Here is a 24,960-nt window from a genome sequence, read left to right on the forward strand (position 1 = left end):
GCTGATAGTCTGGATTGTAATCTTACTGACACGATTTCCTTAACCTTAAGTCCTCATGCACACTGGACTTTTTACTGAGGCTGTTTTTGACTTTTGATATTTTTTTCCACAGCTAGTAAACCCCCCAGCATGTTATCCTATGTGTCCATGCACACATAGACTGTAATCAACTTTTTTTGGCAGGGACGTTTTTGGCTGGAAAAAAAAATCAGGACTAGTGGGTTTCTAGAAGAGTTTTTTAGCTGTAAAAACGCTGTAATGCTGAAAAACATGGCAAAACGCGGTAAAATGTGGTAAAACGCTGCAAGTTTTTCTTTCACACAAACCAATTAATATACACTTATTGAGAATTTTTTTTTTACCATAGACATTTTTGCCTAAATTTATGAAAAAATTTGATTTTTTTAAATGGATATGTTTTATATCAGAAAGTATAAAAAGTTTTTTTTCAACATTTTCTGTCTTTTTTTGATTATATAATAAAAAATGACCCAATGGTGATCAAATTCCACCAAAAGAAAGCTCTATTTATGTGAAAAAAAGTATATATATTTAATTTGGGTACAGTGTTGCATGACTAAGCAATTGCTGAATATAAAAAAATGTTCTGGTCATGAAGGGGGTAAAACCTTTCAGAGATCAAGTGGTTAAAGAGATTGTCTGATATGTATCAAGATGATAGTAGCCCTCCAGGTTGGCCAAGGATCAGAGGTTTATTTTTTAAAGCAAATTTTGCCTTAGCTCAGTGAATGAGGTGAAGTTCTGCTGACTTCTACCATTCAATAATGTGCAAGGAATATTTTTTTTTTTGCTTGCACACGATTGGGTAGTCTTTGAATTTCATCACATTTCTTAAGCTAAGGGAAAATTCCCTCATAAAGTGAAATGCCTATTTGCCTTTAGAAAAACAACCCCAGTATGCCATGTTTCAGAAGCAATGCAGTTTAAATCTTCTACAGCAATTATTGTTATGATGATACTAAGAGCTTTATTACACTTTAATGGGCATGGTTAATCCTCTACACAGAAAGTGCAGAACTGGTAATCTATAGCTTACTAGAGAGGAAGATTTATCTGTGCTTCTGTTTGGATGGGCCAGAAGCAAAGAGCCTTTTTTATAAATGTTTGTACCTTCTTAACTGCATAATGAATTTGAGGTAATATACACAGTGGAGTGTATGTTTTGAAAAACCAACATAGTCATTAATATGTCATGGACTCATTATGACAGTTATAGTCTCTCTTCTGGCATCATGTCAGCATTAGGGAAATAACCACAATCCCTGAAGACACAGCAGACTCCAAAGTGTAATCTGATTAAATGAAATAGATACTAAATGGTGAGAAGATGTTCACTAGAGAATCCAATGTGTATATTAAATAATTCAATAATGCTACGTCAATATAAACCATAGTTAAATTACAGTTGCTAACTTACCATGGTATTCAAAACTTACTTAAGTGTTTGGGGAAATTGTATTAACAAAGTATTATTCCATGTTCGTCAGGGGTGAACATAACATAAACTAAAGCAAAAGGATGTAAACAAGCTACATTTAAATGTGGAATAAGTATGTATAGACACATTCTATATACTCAACAAGTACCACAAAAAAAATCACTAGTATATCTGCTACAGGGCGGCACGGCTGCGCAATAACACGTGTATATATACGTGATTTTGCATTCCTGGGTAGGGGGTGCACACACGTCACGTGTGCCTCCTACCCGCACCACCATTCGCGGCCTTGGATGTCAATCACCTGGTCCCGGCCAGTGATTCCCTGCTGGCACCCGGCGATCTCAAAGTATTACCAACGGGGGAAAGACCTGTATGTAAACAATACAGATTTCTTCCCTGTCAGCTCATGCACACTGCTTTGTATTGCTCTGCATAGCAGAACAATACAAAGCAGTGTGCTTCCAGTGTAAAGCACACACCGCCCATATAGTAAAACAGCACACAGTTAACCCTTTGATCGCCCCAGATGTTATATCCTTCCTCGCCCAGTATCATTAGTACAGTGTCAGTGCTTTTTATTAGCACTGATCACTGTATTGGTGTCACTGGGGATATAAGTGATAGTTAGTCAGTTCCCCCCATGTCAGAATGCCTGCTGCAGTCCCACTATAAGTCATTGATCACCACCATTACTAGTAAAAATAAAATCTTTTTTTTAAATCCTAGTATATATACCTCCATTTGTAAACGCTGTAGCTTTCACATAAACCAATTAATTTACACGTATTGGGATTTTGTTTTAGCAAAGACATGAAGCAGAATACATTTTGGTCTAAATTTATGATGAAATTTGATTTTTTAAATTTTTTACAGTAGACACGTTTAATAGCAAAAAGTCAAAAATATAGTTTTTTTTTAAACTGTCAGCATTTTTTTGTTTATAGCGCAAAAAATAAAAAATGTAGAGGTGATCAAATACCACCAAAAGAAAGCTCTATTTGTGGGAAAAAAAGATGTAAATTTCATTTGGGCGTTACATAACGCATAAGTAACGCAGTGCCATATCGCAAAAAATGGCCTGGTCAGGAAGGGGGGTAAATCCACTGGAGGGCAAGTGGATATGTAGTGATTTTTATATCCCATCAAGGACTAGTAAAAAGAGTTACTATGTGACAGAAAGTTCATTAAACACTTGGCTGCTGCAGCGCTCAGTAATTCCTCCAGGTGGCAGGAACAGATCTAAACCAGAAACAAACCAAAAGAGAGAGAGAGTGCACACTCGCCTTAGTGTAAAATAATTTATTAACCAATGATTAAAAGCTTAACCCAATGCATTCACATGAAGTAGCCTGAACTGAACACATCTCAATGTTCCCGTCTGCCTCTCCTGGTTGATGCTGGATGTTGCTCTTGGTCCATGGAGGGGATGGCTGTGTTAGCTGCAAACCAGCTTCAATAATCCACGCACTCATGGGGAAACCAATGCCACCCGGCATGTGGGACTTGCCATGCGCCTGGCCAAGTTGGCGATGTGCACGGACGAGAAGGAAACTGACAGTGAGAAGGGAAGGAACAACAGGATGGTTATTATGACAACACATTCGGAGGCCTCCTTTTTCAAGTACAACCCACCACAGCAAAATCCATGTATTATATAGGAGACAAAGAGCCGCCTCCTCCATACACCTAGAAGGGACCCAGGCCAAAAAGGCAGACAGGCAGCAGCCATTTCCTATTACGTAAGGCAGGATGAAAGAACAACCACATTTAAAATACAAAACCTGTTTTCATACCAGAATTATAATAATAACATTAAAAGGACATATAATATCCACTTTTTTAACACATAAAAATTAAAACATACTATTGTTTGCTAATTTGATGCCATATTATTTCCAAGTCATATTTGGGATCATTGATAATGAGAGAACCCTCGCTACCTATAAAAACCAGCATAGAGAGAGAGAAAGCACCAAAATCTTCCTTTTTACTGAACCCCTTACAGAAAACACAAGCAATAACTTATTGCTATATAAGTGAATGAGACCCCTGTAGATTCATAAATTTGGCTTTGAAATTAAAGTTTTAATCTCCAATTCCTCATTCAACCCTTCTTTAGATGTCATGTTTAGGATAAAAATCCAGAATGTCTCTCTCAGACACAATCTGGAAAATCTCTCTCCCTTGTGTAAAGTCAACAGAATTGCTTCGATACCAACATTTCTAACCCCTGCGTGCTTCCACCATGAAGTTTACAAAAACGGCAGGGGACATTGTCACACCCTTGTTCAATAAATTGCCAATGTTCTCCAAATCTCTTGCGCATAGTGCACACAGTTCTTCCCACATAGTAGAAGCCACAGGGCCACCTCAGCCCATATATCACAAATCACGTGCTACAACAAATGAACTGCCTAGTATGGAACACACAACCATCCTTCCCAACATGTGAGACGCACTGCGCATGTGCCTGGTCAAGTTGGAGCTGTACACGGATGAGAAGGAAACTAACAGTGTGAGCGGAAGGAACAACAGGATGGTAGATATGACCACGTGTTTCAGAAGCCTCCTTTTTCAAGTACAACCCGCCACAGCAAAATCCATATATTATATAAGGGACAAAGGGCCATCTCCTCCACACACCTTAAAGGGACCCAGCCCAAAAAGGCAGACAGAGAGCAGCTCTATCCTATTACAATTACTTTTGATTTAATGGGTCTTTCTGTAGGCAGTTATCCAGAACTGCTATAGGTGCACATTTTTCACCATGTTATGCAAACCTCTTTATGGGGTTCTGAGAGAAGTTTAACATCTGGACCCAGAATCTCTATGCCAAGCACCTTGTTTACTACGGGTGATATATTGACGACATGCTTATTATTTTCCTATTATTTGGGATGACTCACAGGAGACAGCCTTGGAATGTTTTCATATTGCAATCCTAATGCATATTGCATTAGATTCACACATGTTGTGGATGGTTTCTTCCTTGTCTTCCTGGACTTGGAGTTATCTTGGGAACTGGAAGGCAAGAATATTTCTGCATTTTAAAGAAACTGCTGTGAATTCTTATTTACATAGAAAGAGCTGCCTTCATCCTAAGTGGAAGAAAAACATTCCCTACAGTCAGTTTTGTAGTTTGTGTAGGAATTGCTCCAACACTGCAGATTACTTCATGCAAACTGAGGTCCTAACCAATAAATGTATAGAGAAGGGTTATGACAAGGTATATGTCCAGAGAGCGGCTGAACACTATCAGAATGGCCTGGTAGTGGCCAAAAAGGATAGAATATTCACACAAGATTTAATGACCAACATTGGGCCATCAAGAAGGCCATCAAAAAGCACTGGCCTATCCTGAAGCAGGATTCGGCACTAGAGAAGTTCTCCCTGATGTTCTGAAAATTGTCTTCAGGAGGGCCATCAGTGTTAAACACATTTAAGCCCCCAGCCGTCTTAAAAATGGGCCCAGTAGGGTTAGGGATATGCCCACCTTCTTGAACCTGACAGGGTCATATACGTGCAAGCTGCCAAAATCTAAGGTCTGTCAATTTTTAATGCATGGTAAAAAAAAAAAAAAACATTTGTTAGGAAGGATGGTTGTGTGTTCCATATTAGGCAATTCATTTGTAGTAGCACACAATTTGTAGTATATGGGCTGAGTTATTCCTGTGGCTTCTACTATATGGAAAGAACTGTGTGCACTGCGCAAGAGATTTGGAGAACACTGGAGATTTATTGAACAAGGGTGTGACAAGCACAGTGTCCTCTGCCATTTTTGTAAACTTCATGGTGGAAGGACACAGGAGTTAGAATTGTTTGTTATTGAAGCAATTCCACTGACTTTACCCGAAGAGAGACATTCTGGATTTTTATGCTAAACATGATGTCTCTGGAAGGGTTGAATGAGGAATTGGAGATTAAAACTTTCATTTAAAGCCAAATTTTTGAATCCCCAGGGGCTCATTCACTTATATAGCAATAATTTATTTCTTGTGTTTTCTGTAATGGTTCAGTAAAAAGGGCTTTTGGTATTCTCTCAGCATTAATTAATTTTTTTTTTCTTATTGATGTTGTGTTGGGTCTTATGGGTTGTGAGGTTTCTCTCATTATCAGTGAGCCCAAATATGAATATTTGGCATTAGATTTACAAACGGTAGTATGTTTTAATGTTTATGTGTTAAAAAAGTTGATATTATATATCCTTTTTTTATTATTCTGGTACAAAATAAGGTTTTTGTATTTTTAATACGGTTGTTCTTTCATCCTGCCTTATGTTATAGGAAATGGCTACTCTCTGCCTTTTTTTGGCTGGGTCCCTTTATGGTGTGTGGAGGAGGTGGCCCTTTGTCCTCTATATATTACATGGATTTCACTGTGGTGGATTGTACTTGAAAAGGATGCTCTGCCTCCTAAATGCATCATCATAGCAACCATCCTACTGTTCCTTCCTCTCTCACTGTCAGTTTATTTCTTGTCCATTTACGGCACCAGTTTGGCCAGGTGCATGTACAGCGTGTCCCGCATGTTGGGCTCTGTGGCAACGGCTTGCCTGGGAGTGTGTGGATTACTGAGGCTGGTTTGCAGCTGACACAGACATCCCCCCACAAACCAAGAGCACCATCACCCAGGAGAGGCAGTCAGGAACATTGAGATGTGCCTAGTTCAGGCTACTTCATGTGAGTGCTTTGGAATAAGTTTTTAATCATTGGCTAATAAATGGTTTTACACTAGGGCAAGTGTGCGCTTTCTCTTCTGTTTTTGTTGCTGATTCTATATACTTGTAGACAAGCATCATTTAGTACAGTTCCCAAAGTTGGAGGGATGAGATGATATTGTTATCTCCTGACTTCCAGCTTAATCCTGCAGCATTAAGTTACCATCTAATGGGACTAAGCCCTACTCACCTGCCACCCTGCATATATTGGGAGTGTGTCAGTGCATATTAAGGGTACTAACATTGGATTGGGGGTGGCAGTAAACTATAGCTATTAAAACATGGTACCAGTTTTAGGGCTTTTACAGATGGGCATTTTTAGCAAACAGCATTTTCCAAGTAAACACGGCACTGTGAAAATGCATGCATTCAAAGCAAAACACATAATTTGACAATGGCACATAATTTCAGACTCGTGTTAAATTAAGGAAAACATCAGTCTACATGATTCTTTAGAGAGGCACATAGGATGGTTTTCTGGCTACTAAAGGTAATAACAGCCTCTTTTTCTATTAGCTCTTTGAACTTTTACTTTAAAAATGTAAATGGATGACAGGTTTATTTTAAGATTCAGATATGTTCTGCCCATTGTACCAGTTAGCCTCTGCTCAGTCATTGGAGATGGGCTTTTAGGCACATTTCATATAATACCAGTCCTCATGACTGGTGTACTAGGCTGGTGGTTTTTAGGGGATGGATTTTTTTTCTATACAATTTTGGAAGTCTTGTCATATTCCAGTAATGTATTGATCAGTAACTATGCTTGGGATGGAATTGAGAGCTGTTTGTCAAAATCATCATAATTTCTGGGAATTACAAACTTGCAAAACGTAATCCCAACCCCTTTGAAGTCAATAGGAGGTAAAAATCAATTCTGGCCATTTTTAATTTGAATTGGCAAGGTATTGTCAAATAGAGGGCATGGATAGCTGGGCACTGCCCTGGGGAACATGTAAAAAATGTTTTAAAATTAGTTCAGCATGGAGAAGGTCTTCCTTTTATGTGACTTTAAGAATGCCATTGGAAAAACATTAATCCTTTTTGTTACCTGCTTTGGGAGATGCCTTTAAGGTGTATGTGGTATTATGGAACAGTACACCTCTCATCAGTGAAACTGCATGTCGCATCACAAAAGGTTCATGTATAATACATTTTTGTATTGTTTTGTAATTGGCTTTAAAGCAGTAAAGCAACAGTAAACTCCTTGAAGAAAAAAATTGTGGGGACCCCAGGGTGGTTTAAGCTATGCATGACATGCACGGCATACTAGCACATTATGGCAGACTTACAATGAAACAAAGCCCTCCAACAGAGTGCTGTCACTGCTGACAGGGCTTCCATATTCACTGGTCTTTCTTCTGGATTTGTGGGCTCTGGCCCTTTGAATGGCCAGGCCACAATGACATCACTCCCACGCATGATCACTGGAGTCACGACTCCTTGGTAATGGTGACAGTGCAGTCACCTCCCCCCCTTATCCTTAGTGGCCTTAGGCAGTGGCTCCACAGAACCACCAGTCCCACCACCAAGAACCCCTCAGCCTGTGCAATGGTCCATGGAAAATGCTGCCATGATGCATTGCAGCTGGTATTCCTGGGGGTACTAATCATACGGGGTCATAGACTTTGGTGGCTCTCTAGAAATATATCAACCTTTATTACTGTTATTAGGAAAAGGATTGCCATTGCAGTGATCTGTCACTGCAGGGGGAGGTATGTTGGAGCTTGATCAGCTCCCAGCTCCAAAATGACCAAGTTAAATTTGACCTAGTTAAAAATTGAGATGACATTACAGATTTTCCCTTTTAACCACAGTGTTCTTATATACCCTGGGCGAGGACAATGCTCATGCAAAAAAATGTTAAAGTGGCCCTGGGAGATAAGTGATTCAAATCTCAAGAAAAAATAGCAGGCATTAATGATGCCTGAAAGTTTCCTTTCCAAGAGTTCAGATAGTTATTTCCCTCTTGCCTTAAACAAGCGTTAACATTATGATAACATAATGCTAGAAGTGTCATTTTTGGCATGAACAAATGTGATGTTAGAGTTTAATGTATGAAGCTTAGTGTAAACTCTGAAGATATAACAAGATGCATAATAGTTCCAAAAACTTTTAATGACTTCCCACGAGGTCTGCGATAATGAGGTTGAACATGTTTTTTTGGCTCCTTAAGTTGGTAACTTGCTGGTCTGGCTGTTCCAGTCAAATCTATTTTACTTTTCACTTTATTCTGTACAAAAATGTTTGTAGGCTCTATGCAACAAATTATTAAATTGCCTTTGAGATCAAGAAATAAGTGTAGTGTAGGTATTAAGCAGGAGTTAACTTTACACCTAATAGCCAAATTAATGATAACTAGCAGGTTTACTGCTTTGTAGTAATCTGATAGCTATGTTGGACACAGATATGAACTTCAGATTTCAATTATGAATATTATTTAATTAGCCAGATGTTTAGCTTTTAAAGTGTCCAGCCCAATCTTTTTAAAAAAAATTAAATAGCATGGGGAATTATTGGAACCCTGCTCAGTTTGTGTTGCTAAGGCTAGTGTGATTTAAAGTGTTACTAAACCCAGGGCCCTGCATTCACTATATCTGGTCTCTCAAAGTACACACAACATGGAAATGCAATTATTTTAGTAAATATAAACTGCTAAATGCCTTTTCTCATCAGCAGTTAAAGCAGTCTTGTGACTATCAGTGTCCAGCAGAGAATTGGTTAAATCTTGTAGGAGGTGTTTTCATTCTCCTCTCTATGTCCTATGAGACTGCAGGACCCCTGACCCTCTGTCTGGGCAGTGCTGATTGGCCATGTGTAGGTCACATGCACTCTCCCAAAGAAAAAAAAACACTCTAACAATATACACAAAACAGAGCATGTGCAGTTTGCCCCCCAAGGCTCTGTTCTATCAGGAGATGAGTCGGGGACAGTGCAAAAAAGGGGAGAATCAGAGAAGACAGGATTAAACATCCTTATTACACAATGCAGATGATTAATCCCTTACCTTCCACAGTGAGTATGACAAGCATGCTTTACTGCATATACAGACTGATTTTACTGTTGTGGGTTTAGTAACACTTTAAGCTACAGTAATCAACACTTTGGAGCAGACTGGAGATTCTTGCTATTTTTAACCTCCCCTCTAAAACACTTAAAGCTGAACTCCAGGAACAAAAACTTTCATTTGAATATATTCCTCAATAGCCAGATTTTACTGTTGTGGGTTTAGTAACACTTTAACTTAATTATCTGTCCCACCAACAATGGTTTCACCAGAAAGAGAGTAAGGGAAAATCTACAATAGGGGCACTGACAGCAACAGAAATTTGACAGGGGTCCTAGCCTTCCTCTACTGTGTAATGTACTGTAATTATATAATTCTATCTGTGGTGCTGTTGTACATGTAGCTGAGGACCGACTGTCAGGTATGCTCAATTCCCTGCTGAGGGCAGAGTGGGACCCTGAGGAGTGGTGGCTGTGCTGTGGGCTATTTCCCCTCCTTCCCTGGTAAGCACAGCAGCTCTGTGACCGAGGGCTGTGAGCTTTATGTGTCTACCTGCTCTCTCCCTTCTTCTCCCTGCTGGAGCTGAACAGATTCTATGTGGAAACCACCACATAGAATCTGTTCAGAAAGATGTCAACCACATCTTACCACAAGCTGTGTCCATACTAGCCTTCTGCAACACCCCTACCAGGCCTATGCTGTACTTATACCAACTCTATGCTGTGGTGCTACTGAACTAACTCTGTTTCTGACCTGTATCTGTTCTATACCCATTCAAGAACTACATTACCTCTACAGCCTACATTAACTGTCTGCAGGTTAGTCAAGATTATCCATAAGTACACCAGTGCTTTTTAAAGGTCTCCAATGATCGTCAGCAGAAGAAACATTTAAGGACTGCCTCTGTCATATAGCATGTCTACAAGTGACATCATGCCATTCCTTACCTATTCCACACACTTTGACCTTTGACAATGGTTGCAAGATGGTTTTAGAACTAGCATAGCCGCCATTAGTGCAGTATATCTCTGGTGGGTTATTTCAAGTCATTCTTCTCCCTGCTGGAGCTGAACAGATTCTATGTGGAAACCACAACTCATTTCCCTCCCTCTTGGCAGTAGCAAGCACCAACCAGAAGCAAAAGGAGAGGACTTGGACTGCTGCAATGCACACTGGAAAGTGTAGTTCTGTAGAGAGACTGATACACTTTTGAGATGACTGAAAAAACTACAAATCCCAAAAATCTGAGAACCCAGGGGGAGTGAGAGGAGAATTTTTAAGTACACAGCCCAGGAAAGTTCAGGGCTTTTGCACCCAGGATTGGGAATGGAGAGGACCTCTGCTCACTTGAACCTGTCCACCAGAGGCCTGGCTGGAGAGAACCTGATCCTGCTATAGGGAATTGTGAACATTGGTTGCAGTATAGCGTAGGCTACAGGAGTAACACCCATGCCACTGCCCTGAGGAGATTGGAACATGCATTCTCCACCCAATCACACCGCTATTTGTTGGGAGGCGACTGAAGGGCCCCTTTGCCAAGGACACCCTTAGCTTTATCCTGGGATTGGTGAGAGGGCTATCAGCCCATTGCTTATACTGTTAACAGAAACTAAGTTACTGGGAGAAAGACGCCAACCACATCCTCCCAAAAGCTGCGTCCACACTATCCTTCTGCAACACCCCTACCAGGCCTATACTGCACCTATACCAACTCTATACCGTGGTGCTACTGTACTGTCTCTGTTTCTAACCTGCATCTGTTCTATACCCATTCAAGAACTACATTACCTGTACAGCCTACATTAACTGCCTGCAGGTTAATCAAGATTGTTGTTAAGTGCACCAATGCTTTTTAAAGGGCTCCAATGATTGTCAGCAGAAGAAACATCTTAAGGACTGTCTCTGTCATATAGCAGGTCTACAAATCCCATCATGCCACTCCTTACCTATTCCTCACACCTTGACCTTTGACAGTGCTTGCAAGATGGTTTTAGAACTAACATAGTGCAGTATATCTCTGGTGGGTTATAGTTCAATTATTTTACTACTCACCCCTGTACCTCCGGTGGTGTTGTTACTGTTTATACTGCTCTGGACGGCAAGTGTAATCATATGCCTTTTCCTAATTGCTAGTTATCTTGTATACTAAGTGTATTATTACCATTATTATTCCTTTCACCCCTTATCTCTGCCTACCTGTTACCAACTTTATTTGATGATGGTATATTAAGTTTGTTTTTACTAATTGATTTCGTGCTTGCATTCTTTAAATCAGCATTATTGTTGGATACAAGTGTTACTGTCAGGAATTTTCCCGCAATACTGTGTGTTTGTGCACTCAGCCTGGTGTGTTAGAGGGGCTGAGGTCTTTTGAGAAGGTCAAGGCCAGGAACAAAGGACCCACCTTAACTAGCAGCTCATTTAGGGGCAGCACTACATATATTTGCACTCATTTCTAATTTGGTGAAACTATTGCTACCAAGACAGGTAAGTGAGTGGAAATCTCTCTAGGCCAGACAGATCTCAGCTAGCCTTGCTGAAAGATCTGTAAAGTATGTCATATGACCACTAGTTTGGGGGTTGGCAGTGCCTGACATAGCAATGGGGCTTCCTGTCTGGATTCAATGGATGCTGAAATACTACATTTTCTGACCAACGCCATTATTAGTTTGGCTGTAAAAGTACACTAAGCAGGGAAGGGACTGACCATTTGGAAACTTTTGCACTGCCCGAGGGCCAGGGGTCAGTAGGGGCCCCATGAGATGCCCCTGGTACCTTTTTCATAGGCTTTTGTGAGTTTGGGCAAGGACAAATGGGGCCCCATGATCCGCTATTGCCTGGGGGCCCCATGAGTTGTCAGTCCGCCCCTGACACTAAGATAAGTTAACTTCAATTATTCTCGACTTGTGTGTGTAATCAGTAGCAGCATACCAGAAATCTCAAAACTACAAAAAAAATACAGCATACCAATGCATAAGAAACGTAATTGACTTTTGCATTTGGTTTACATGCCTTCCCAGGCACCAGCCAATGGGACTTAGCTGAGTAGTTCCCCTTTACCTTCCCTAAAATTAATTATTTAATACTGTAGATTGTTTTACTTTAACTATGTCCAAGACACAATTTGTGACAACAAGACACATAATTACTGAAATATAAACACAACTAATTTGAGGGTGTGAAATAAGGCAGCCAACAGCAATGAAGTATATTGCTTCAAAGAGAGTGCCTCTGTATCCAAGACTATTTGGATTGTACTAGGAGAGTGATTGGATTAATTTTTACAGTAAATCTATGGCCAAATGTAAAATATTATATTCTGTCACGGTCAGGGATCATGCACAAACAACAGTTGCTATAGCAGTAGAGAGGCTCCTACCAACCAGCAGGATAGGTATACAAGCAGTTTACCCTGGCAGAAGGCTCAGGCTCACCCGAGGTGTGGGCTCTAAGCACTAACCAGTAGTCACCAGAGCTTCTGATGGTGGAAATGGGTTTTGCTTTTTGTTATTACCCAGTAGCAGTCCTCAGGATCCCCCGCCAGGCAGAGAGCAAGCCGGTGTCCACTAGCAGATAAAGCAGGTACGGATCAAACAGAAGCATAGTTGAGGAACAAGCCAAAGGTCGGTTGCAGGTTGAGATCAAGCAGGAACGTAGTCGAGGAACAAGCCAAAAGTCAGTAATGAGTGGTTGCAGATTGGGATCAAGCAGAAGCATAGTTGAGGAACAAGCCAAAGGTTAGTAATAAGTGCTACTGAAAATATAGATGGCAGCAGGAGTGACAAGAACAAGATATTGGCTGGGGAGAACACAATAATCTAGTAGAACAGGAAGTGCAAAGGAATGGCTTAAATAGAAAGTTTGTGGGAGGAGTTAAGGGTTCAATGCTCAAGAGAAACAAGACATAAGGCAAAGTTGTCTAAGCAATCAGGCGGGGAGCTGTCCAGCATCTCAGGTGGCCCAGCCAGAGAAGATACTACCAGACACAGCAGAGGTTGCAGGTTCAGATCTGGGTCCTGACATTTTCACTTCCACTTTGTATTTGATTATATATAGCCTACTGCTATTAAGATGAACAATCTTGAAGTTTCTAAACTTACTTTGTGAAGATGCCCATACATTTGCTTACAATAATTCTGTGCCATGTATTTACTATGTCCTGTGAGTCGGTACTGCTGTATCACGTTTCACAGTCTGCTTTCTGAACTACAGAGGTGCTGAGAGGAGGAGTTTCAAGAGGCAGAGTCAGTATAGGAATCACTGCTTGCAGGCAGCAAGGTACTATGGAACATGCGGTCCTTAGAGATTGAAAGCAGACATTTATGGGAAAAAATGGCCAACAGAAAGGCAGCACTCACAACATGAATGGAAAATATTCAAGTAAGTGTATATTGGATTGTCAACATAACTATTATTTGTATTGTTATTACAATGTTGATGTTATGAAATAAAAGTGTATGCCGTGGCCATAGATATATTTTGATATCTTGTTCATTTTACTTTGCTTGTGTTGCTTCCAGCAGCAACAGGTGTGGTATTCATAAGAGAAAAATGCTCCCTTTGTTTTCCTGACAAAATACAGAAATGTCTATATGTGAAACTACATAAAAACACGGCTAGTTATGGAATCAACCAGAGTATTGGGTTTGTTCATATGTATTCATATTAAAAAAAAAACAATACTTTGAAAAAGGGCGGTGGTCAGTGGCACACAATCAACATAGACATTTCTAAAAACAGAAAAAATCATACCACACTCCACAGGTTCCAAGTAACAATCCCCAAAGGGGAGTACCCATCAATAAACAGATCGGTTGGTAACATTAATAACTCTCTCCATAGAAATGCATATGATCCAGTTACAAAACTTGATCATTCACAGTCCTCTTTGAGGGGAACATGCTCTGTATCGCGATTGTGTGCCACTGACCACCGTCCCTTTTCAATGTATTATTTTTTCTAAGATGAATACATATAAACAAACCCAATACTCTGGCTGAGTCCATAACTAGCAGTGTTTTTATGTAATTTCTCATTATGTTGGTGACTAGCGACTCCCGGTTTACTTAATATTAATACTATGATTAGGTACCTTGAAGCTCCGATTTAGAGGTTCTGCAGATGTCAATATGTGCTGTTTATACACACAAAGCTGTTTACATTACATTACAATGCAACACGCCAGCAACAATAGGCAGCTATTACCTCCCCTGATATTATCATGGAGAAATATGGAACGTTTACATGAATGAAAAAGTAAACAATGTTTGTATATACTATTGTTGACATCAACAGGAAACAAAAGTGTAAACTTCATTTCATTAACACACTGCAGCACATGACTCTTTCATGAAAAACACATGATTTAGGTTCTTGCTAAAATGAAAAATGCACATTAAGATTATACATTTCTCATTACTGCGTTTATAGGCCAGGGATTAACTTCTCCCTAAATAAACCAGCCTATTACTGGAATGTTGTACAGCTCGAAAGTAGAGATAAAATATATGATGATTAATCTTGTGAGAAGGTCAGTTCACAGGACAATACATTCAGAATCTGGGTTAATACTCTAGGAATGGCCTAGTCTCAATATCTTTGCAAAGCATGTTGAATATATAAACCGATAATTCCTACCAGGAAATAATTTAACAGGTTTAATGGTACTTGAGAACTGTAAGCATAAGGATGGGATCAGTGGTGAGTCAGGTCTGTCAGCACCATATCATGGATATGGGACAGAATGGAGCAGTGAGCACTTTCTGTATACAATTGTACATCAATAAATACATTTAAAGCTTAATTAAATTGTATGTAAGCATCGCAAGCTAAAAACGCTATTTAATTCATTTTTACTATTCAAAGCAAACTCACCCATCCAGCCATGTCTTTATGCTTGATTGTGTTGGGAAATCACATTGAAAACACCCTCCTAGCATTTCCAACCACAGCTACCTTGAGTAAGGGCACATGAGTCATGTAGCATTTACTTTCTGGAATCCATCTGTCCTTAGTTCAGGCATGCAGGCAGCAGGGTGTGCTTAGCTGAGAAAGCCCCTCCTCCAGGTGAAAGGAAAAAAAATGATATGAAGATTATATATGTATTACATAATTTTGGCTTATGCCAGAAATCAGGAAGCAACTGAACAATGGAAAAAAAATTAAAACAAGTAAATATCAATTTACTAATGCTGACAGTATAAGGGTTACAAATATTTAATGTTGACTAAGAAAGTTTAGTCCTGCTTTAAAGCGGAGTTCCAGCCTTTTTTGTGTTTTATTACAAGTCAGCAGCTTCAAAAACAGTAGCTGCTGACTTTTAATGAACACACACTTACCTGTCCTGGAGTCCAGCAATGTTCTCACCGGGCCGTCCCTTCTCTTCCTCTCTCCTCCACGGCGCCGGCATCTCTATTGTGGGCACCAGGCTGTGACAGCTTGCGGCTTCGCAGCCTGGTGCCCAGTGAGCATGTGCGAGTTGCGCTCTGCCTCCTAATTAGTCCAGCAGTCTTCTGGGACCTGTGAAAGTTCCCAGGAGACTGCGGGAGCAAGGAGGGGGACAAACTTCTAGCTCACTTACCGTGGTGAACTGAGCCAGAAGTAGGAGCGGGTACATGTCAAAAACAGGTATTCGCTCCCCCCCAAATGGTGCCAAATATGGCAGTGGAGGGGGGGAGGAGGCAAGTAAGCAGAGTTTCCACTTTTGAGTGGAACTCCATTTTAAGTAACAGTTTATACTCAAGAAGGTATAGCTGACATACGAGATCAAGAAAATAATGTAAAAGAAAAATTATGACAGTTTCCAAGCTATTAGAAATGATTGACTTGCCTCATTATTTATAGCACATTTAACCACTTCAATATTAGGCACTTTCACCCCCTTCCTGCCCAGGCCAATTTTCAGCTTTCAGTGTTGACTTTGAATGACAATTGTGTATTCATGCAACACTGTACCAATAAAAAAAGTTATAATTTTTTTTCACACAAATAGAGCTTTCTTTCGGTAGTATTTAATCACCACTGAGTTTTTTATTTTTTGCTAAGTAACAAAAAAAAACCCAAAAAACTATAAAAAAAAGTGTTTTTGCTTCTGTTTTACAGAATTTTACAAGTTTGCAAATAAATAACCTTTCTTCATAAATTTAGGTCAAAATGTATTCTGCTACATTTCTTTGGTGAAAATACCCCAAATTAGTGTATATTATTTAATCTCTAGTAAAGTTATAGTGTCCACACCATGGTATATATATCTGACAATCGATCAGTCAATGTATCGACGGCCAATCTCATTTCTTGAGGTTCAAAAAGGCCAAGATAGTACAAATACCCCCAAAATTACCCATTTTTGGAAAATAGAGTCTAAGGTATTTAGTAAGAGGCATGGGGAGTTTTTTGAAGTTGTAATTTTGTGTTGCAATTTTTTGGACAATTTTTACATATTGTCACCAGTCCAGTACAGTGTTATTATATAATTGGTGTGTGTCGGTGATCAGGGACACTGACTGGTGACCGTATGTAAAAAAAATAAAAATAATCATAATAATTTAATTTTTTTGTTCAATTTTTTCAATTTTGTTTTAATAATTTTTTTTCTTTTTTTTACTATTTTTTTCAACACACTGTGACCAGAGCAATACAATGTTACCATAGTAACATTGAACTACTCTGGGCAAGTGATCAGGATTTTTGTTGATGTACATTTTATGATTGCTAATACCAATGTGTTTCATTGATATTTACAACAATTGTTGAATGAAACTGATTCATTCAGTCATTTGTTGTGATTAGCTGTGATTGGGCAAAGCTCATCACATGATACAGATGGGCTATGATTGGTCCTGTCTGTACCATGTGACTGCTTTGATCAATCACAGCTAACAACACAGACGATGACAGATCAAGCTGGTGCGTGGCCCCACGACCGCGTGAGCGGCACCTTCTGACAGGACGTCATATGATCCCACTCAGAAGGAGGATCCTTCTGACCTGATCTTAAAGTAGTATTAAACCCATAAGCAAGCATTTATGATATTGCAGCTTACCAATTCTTAGATGTGATGTCAGTGTTAGTTTTCTTTTTTAGGCTTTCTTTCTCACAATCATTTTTTTATACATAATTCTTCTTAAAATCGTAGCCCCTTTAGGAAATGAGCCATGCACCACCACTTTCCAGAGGGAGGATTATCCTTGGCCTGGCTCATATCCATTTCCTAAAGGGGAACTCTGCTGATTGATTTCATGCGTATTAAAATTACGCATCTGTCCCGTGACGTACCTAATGAAGCAGCTGTGAACTGTGAAACGTGTCGGCATATATCAACGGATACAGCATCAGCTATAATTTTAAGAATTATGTATAAAAAAAGGATTGTGAGTAATATACCCTACAGAGTATCCTTATAAAAGGCAGAGGAGGAAGCATTTGGAGGCTGAATAGGAGACCGTTTATGATCCTTGGCTTTTTGGAGAGGGATTATAAAGGAGATATAAAGGATCCAGAGTGATCCTGAATGCCTGTTGGGCCCTTTTGGGTTGCAAGAAGGAGGTGAGGAGGCACTGCAGCTGGAGTGGATTTAAAGTGTGCCGGCACTTGCACGAAGTGTTCACGTTTAACACATTGCATGGTGTTTTATCACGTTTTATCAGCACTTGTTACTTTATGGACTTATTAGTACTTGTTTTAAAAGGTTTTTTGATTATTATCAAGGACACTTAACACCAGTTTATTTAATTTTATATTGTGTGTGTTTATCACCATTTTTAGGTCACTAAGGTGATCCATACACTAGTATTGTCCACTTTGTTATCACGGTTTTGATTAGCACTTTATTGTTATATGTATATTTTTGGTTTGTTGATTTATTAGCACTTTATGATTGTATGGATACACATTTATTTTTTTTCATTTTTATTCACTTTTGTAGTTAGCGCTGCACCATTCTTTTTCATTTTTTTGTTCTGATTGGTATTATCATTGGGTGTTGGCCGCTATTGGTTAGGGTATTTCCATATCAGCGCAGGAGGATTTTTAGTTTTTCTTTTCAATGGATTATAAAGTGTTAACTATTGTTAGGCTTCAATTTGTTAGTGTATCTAAATCTGCTAATACATTTAACATTATCTTCACCCCCTCCCCCAGTGCTACTGTCTGCTGTGCCCCCTTTGCTCCTTCATCCAGAGTGGGGGCACTCTAATACAGGAGATGTCTTATTCTGCTTTAATTACTATAAAATAGTCCATATACATAATATATTTACTATACGAATATTCTGCAATCTGAAACATAATGCCATGTCTTTGTGTGCTTTGCTATCTATCTATCTATCTATCTATTTTATCTCTGTTGTAAAAACTGGAAAACTTTTTAGTGACCAAACAGGTTTCTTTTTTTGTTCAGAAAACTGATTGGCTATTGCTGGCAAAGTTTCCATTTTTGTGGAGAATATTCTTTCCTTCATTGTTATAACAGGTCAGATTATGACAGATTATAACAAATCAGATTATGGTTGTGAGCATATGGGCTCATGACAGAGATATCACTATCAGTGGCAGTGAATACAATGCGCTCCGCATTTTACTTGCCATTCATAAAATGAAGGCTGCTGTGTAGAGCATCAGGTGTCCCACTAAGTGTTGAACTAAGCCCTAATTGTAAATCATCATCTTTGGCAAATAACAAGTCTATGCCGGATGAGGGTGTCCCTATGTACCATTACAATTATTTATGTTCATTTAAACCATAAGGTGCCCTTGAGCCTAAACTGAAAATCCATTTCAAAAGGCCATAAACTCGTCCCACTAAGTGTGCTGCAACAGGACGGGTTGGTCACATAATTTTCATAGGTTATGATACTGGGCTCTTCCCCTTTCTTCCTTCATTGAAATAATTGGAACTTTGCTTGCTTTGGAGTCCTGATGAAAGCCAAGCAGTAGGCACATTTGCAAAGCACACTCCTGTGTTGTATAAATGGGTTGTGGTTTTTTGTTTTTTTTTGTCCAAGGTAATGCCACATCACTGCCTTTACATGCACATGAATTTTAATGGCATCCCAGTCTTAGTCTGTAGGGTTCAATATTGAGTTGGCCCACCCTTTGCAGCTATAACAGCTTCAACTCTTCTGGGAAGGCTGTCCACAAGGTTTAGGAGTGTGGCTATGGGAATGTTTAACCATTCTTCCAGAAACGTTTTTGTGAGGTCAGGCACTGATGTCGGATGGGAAGGCCTGGCTCGCAGTCTCCGCTCTAATTCATCCCAAAGGTGTTCTATCGGGTTGAGGTCAGGACTGTGTGCAGGCCAGCCAAGTTCCTCCACCCCAACCTTGCTCATCCATGTCTTTATGGACCTTGCTTTGTGCACTGGTGCGCAGTCATGTTGGAGCAGGAAGGGGTCATCCCCAGGGGCGGACTGACCATTCGGACACTTGGGCACTGCCCTAGGGCCCCGGGGCCAGGGGGGCCCCATCAGAGGCTCCTGAGAGGACAGGGCAGGATGGATAGAGTAAGCCAGCTCTGGGTCTGATCCTGAGAAGAGAGAGAGAGCCAGGAAGGAGGAGGACACTTCAGGAACCAGTGTGAGAGCTCCGCCTCCCAGCAGGATGTTTAGCTGCTGATTCTCCTGAATGCAGCGGAAGCCGATTGGTCTGCCCTGTCACTCAGTGCTGCACCTGCTGCCTCCTGAAGTCCAAGCTGTGTGTGAAGTACAATATGCTGCCTAGAGAATGAAACATCTGCTGGAGCGAGGGGGGTGAGAGCCAGGAGCCCCTCTTGTCAGTTTTACACTGAACCCTGTATACCATCCATGATGAATATGTGGGGGGGGGTACAGCAATGGAACATGTGTGCAGGGGGGTACAGCGATGGAACATGTGATTGGGGGGGTACAGCAATGGAACATGTGTGCAGGAGGGTATAGTGATGGAACATGTGTGCAGGGGGGTACAGCGATGGAACATGTGTGCAGGGGGGTACAGTGATGGAACATGTACTCTGCGCTTTATAATGGAGAACCCCATGTGTGCCTTGAGGATGGGGGGGCACTTTCTATATCTCCTCTCTTTCCCCTCTAACCCCTTCTTAATCTCATCCACACTCTCTCACCCCCTCCTTATCTCATCTATGCCCTCTCAGCCCCTCTCTCTCACCCCCTCTCTTTCTCTCACCCGCCCTCTAACCCCCTCCTTATCTCATCCATGCCCTCTCAGCCCCTCTCTCTCACCCCCCTCTCTCTTACCCCCCTCTCTCCCCCCTCTGCCCCCCCTCTCACCCTCTCTCTCAAACTCAACCCGACCTCTCTCTTTCACCCCCTCTCTCTATTTCACCCCCTCTCTCCAAGCCTCTCTCTCTCTCGCCACCCTCCTCCTTTACCCACACTTTCTCTCTCGCCCCTTCACCTCCCTCTCTCTCTCTCACACCCTCTCTCTCACCCTTTCTCTCTCTCACTCCATCCCCTTCTCACCTAGCTTCCTGTCCCTCTCTCTCTCACCCCCTCACATCCCTCTCTGCCCCCCTCTCTGTCACCCCCCTCTCTCACCTCCCTCTCCCCCCTTCTCACCCCCTCGCCTCCCTCTCCCCCCCTTTATCGCCTCCCTCTCCCCCTTCTCACCCCCTCACCTCCTTCTCCCCCCTTTCTCCCCCCTTTATCACCCCCCTCTCCCCCCTCTTACACCCCCTTCTCCCCCTCTCTCTCTCACACACACCCTCTCCCCCCCTATCTTTTTCACACACCCTCTCTCTCACCTCCCTCTAGCTCATTCCTTCCTCTTCTCACTTCCATTCTCTCCCCCCACCACTTTCCCATCTCCTCCATCTCTCTCTCTCCCTCCTATTCCTATCCCCCCCCACTTCCTTACCCACTCTTAGTTTCGAATAGGAGTTTCTGTCATATTTCAGGTTCTCAGTAGGTGTTCTGTCAGTAGATATTCCATCTTTCCTGACAGGAAGGAGTTGAGTTGGAGCCCAAGGCCCACACAAGGCAATTAACCCCTCAATCATCGGGAATCTATGTAACCAGCCCCCAAAAACCATACCCAATTTTTGCTGCAGTGTGCAGCATTTCTTTCTCTGTCATTAAGGTCCCAATTATGATCTTGCACACAGGCCCACTTTTTTCATAAGACACTCCTGGTTGTGTCCTAAAGATGGCTGCCACATGTTTCTTTAAACCTAGAAGTACCCAGCAGCTTCTACAGAAAGAAGCCAAAAACGTCCAGACAGGCTATGATGCGGTAGATATTTAAAGGGTCCCCTCTAATGTAGCTGAGCTGCAATATGTAGGTGGGGCTTGAGTGTTGGTGTTGCTTGATTGTGGGAAGGGACACAGGGGGCACCATTATCTCCTATTGCCCAGGGGCCCCATGAGTTGTCAGTCCACCCCTGGTCATCCCCAAACTGTTCCCACAAAGTTGGGAGCATTAACCGCTTCCATACCGGGCACTTTTACCCCCTTCCTGCCCAGGCCATTTTTCAGGTTTCAGCGCTCTCACACTTTGAATGACAATTGCGCGGTCATACAACACTGTACCCAAACTAAAATTTTATCCTTTTCTTCACACAACTAGAGCTTTCCTTTGGTGGTATTTAAGCAACACTGGGGTTTTTATTTTTTTCTAAATTAACAAAAAAGACTGAAAATTTGGAAAAAAAAACACATTTTTCTTTGTTTCTGTTATAAAAGTTTGCAAAGAAATAATTGTTCTTCATAAATTTAGGCCGAGATGTATTCTGCTACATGTCTTTGGTGAAAATAACTCAAATTAGGATGTATTATTTAGTTTGTAGGAAAGTTATAGAGTTCACAAACTATGGTATAGATCTGAATATTGATGAATCCTGAAGTACTGACGGCCAATCTAATTTCTTGAGGTCCAAGAATGTCAGAACAGTACAGATATCCCCCAAATGACCCCTTTTTGCAAAGTAGACAGTCCGACGTATTTCATAAGAGGCATGGCAAGTTTTTTGAAGTTGTAATTTTTTTGTCATAATTTTTCGGAAAATTAAAAAATTAAAATAATTATTTTCACTATTTTTTTTTACATACTGTCACCAGTGCAGTACAGTGTCATCATATAACTGGCATGGCGGTGATCAGGGACACTGACTGGTGACAGTACGAAAAAAAAATCTCTTTTTTTAAGATTTTTTTTTCATATTTCACTATGACCAAAGTAGTATAATGTTACCATAGTAACATTGTACTACTTTGGGGAAGTGATCAGTATTTTTTTTTTACACAATTTGCTTATAGCAAATAATTACTTTGCTATAAGCAAGCATTTACCTGAATGACATCGATTCATTCAGGGTTTTTTTCTTGTGCTTAGCTGTAATTTGGCCACGGCTAATCACATGACACAGCTGGGCTGTGATTAGCCCAGTTTGTGCATGTGATCGCTGTGACCATTCACAGCTAGACACATTTGTATACAATGGATGGCATGAAAGGAAGCCATCCATTGTATACAACTGTCATGTGACCTGCTGTGATTGGTCACAGCAGGTCACATGGTACTGGAAACGGGGCCGGTACACAGATCTGTCATCGGCCGTGTCCGAGGTACACGGCCGGTGACAGATCGCGCCGCAGAGCTGCCCTGCGGGCAGGCGTACTGCGCATGCCTGAAAGGATGCCATATGGCATCCACCCGGAGGGACGAGCTGCTCGCCCGGCCGCCTTTGTGCTATTGGCCAGGCGGGAACTGGTTAAATTGTTCAAAATGTCTTGGTATGCTGACGCCTTAGGAGTTTCCTTAACTGGAGCTAAGGGAAAATGCCCAACCCCTGAAAAACAACCCCACAACATAATCCCCCCTCCACCAAACTTTACACTTAGCATAGTGCAGTCAGGCAAGTACCGTTCTCCTGGCAATGGCCAAACACAGACACGTCTATCGGATTGCCAGACAGAGAAGCATGATTCGTCACTCCGGAGAACATGTTTCCACTGCTCCAGAGTCCAGTGGTGGCGTGATTTACACCACTGCATCCAATGCTTTGCATTGCACTTGGTGATGTAAGGCATGGATGCAACTGCTCAGCCATGGATACCCAATCCATGAAGCTCTCCACGCACTGTTGTGCTAATCTGAAGGCCACATGAAATTTAGAGGCCTTTAGCTATTGACTCTGCAGACAGTTGGCGACTTATGTGCACTGTGCGCTGACCCCGCTCTGTTATTTTACGTGGCTTACCACTTCGTGGCGGAGTAGCTGTTGTTCCCAGTTGCTTCCACTTTGTTATAATACCACTAACAGTTGACCATGGAATATTTAGTAGCAAGGAAATTTCATGGATGGACTCATTGCACAGGTGGCAACCTATCATGGTACCACGCTACCACAAATTCACTGAGCTCCTGAGAGTGACCCATTCTTTCACAAGTGTTTGTAGAAGCAGTCTGCATGCCTAGGGGCCTGATTTTATACAGCAAAAACAAAACAGTGAAAAGGAATTCACAGAAAAAAGCGGTTACATTATGGACAAAATACGATACCCAAAAAGTCATTAAAAAATTATGCTTTTATTATAAAATTGCACATATTTAGACACTTAGGTAAAGACCACGGTTACCCATCACCACAAAATGAGACAGTGCCAGAAAAAACAACCTAAAACAAGAAAAAAAAAAGCCTGATTTTATTCATCTGTGGCCATAGAGGTGATTGGAACACCAGAATCCAATGATTTGGAGGGGCGTCCCAATACTTTTGGCAATATAGTGTATAAACAAAAAGCTTTTAAAATATGATCCAACCTTCATATAGGTCATAAAGATAATGAATGGTCCCATTCAGCAGCTAACACACACAGCTGAAAGAATGTTAATATATCCATAGCAAGACTGATGACTCGTGACAACTCCGACTGCACATTCATTTATGTAGGTGCCATAAAGCATTTGACCAATCAATTTAGACCCATTCACACTAATGCATTACTATAAGCACATTAAAAAGCCTTACAATGCTATTCATTATGAATAACACCCTGAAGTGTCTATGTTAGGGACCTTACACACTGAAAGCAGTGCAATGCAGTTTGCTGCCGCTGGCTGCATTTTGGACTCCAGTCCAACTGCATAGACAGTAAAAAATCCAGGCTATCCTATGGGCATAGTTCACACCATTGCAGAGCAGTGCACCGCAAATGCGCAAAAATGCACGCAAACACACTGCAAATGTACTGCAATGCATCACAGTGCACATAGAAGAACAAAGAAAGAAAGATGAAGGAAGTGACCTCACAGAACAAATGTAGATAGAAAAATGCACGTCAAATGCATGCATAGGTACAAGGAAAAAACTTGCAGTTATTTGCAGTTTCTGGGCCCTTACAGCTTAATGTGCGGCAATGCACTGCAAAATGCTGTTTGCACGATTTTTGATTTGTTGTTATGCATTAAGCAGCCTATTCAAATGAAGGGCTGTCCTAAGACAATGCATGTTATTGCATGACACAATGTTCAATATGAATTTCAGTTCTAAACTTTCCCAGTAGTTGCTCTCTTTGTACCCAATCAAATGATTTTACATGACTTTATGTCCCACTGACTCCCAGTAACAGAGACAGGAAATAAAGCACAATTTTCCCAATGGGAACACAGACTACAATAAAACACAACAGAGGAACTAACCTTTCCCTAGTCTATGAAAAACATAAATAAACATGTTAGATGGAGTCAGGCTTTGTGTATGAATCAATGGAACATTTTACACAACTAAAACATCTTTAGCTCAAATGGTTTTAAAATGAATGCATACCGGTGTTAAATGTAATCC

General features: G+C 40.9%; 1 long non-coding RNA gene across 3 annotated transcripts in view; it reads right to left on the reverse strand.

The window, feature by feature from the left end:
* Positions 1-2,746: 2,746 nt before the first annotated feature.
* LOC149473247 (uncharacterized) overlaps positions 2,747-24,960 on the reverse strand; it is a 42,618-nt gene continuing 20,404 nt past the window's right edge. For all 3 annotated transcript variants that reach the window (XR_016313331.1, XR_016313332.1, XR_016313334.1), the window contains 2 exons: positions 15,058-15,243; positions 2,747-3,013 (listed from right to left, as the gene is read on the reverse strand). This is a non-coding gene — a long non-coding RNA (uncharacterized LOC149473247). The remainder of the gene's footprint in view (positions 3,014-15,057; positions 15,244-24,960) is intronic.

The sequence above is a fragment of the Staurois parvus genome, unplaced genomic scaffold, assembly GCF_062004578.1.
Source record: "Staurois parvus isolate SC_StPar_1 unplaced genomic scaffold, SC_StPar_1.0 ptg000017l, whole genome shotgun sequence".
NCBI lineage: Eukaryota > Metazoa > Chordata > Amphibia > Anura > Ranidae > Staurois > Staurois parvus.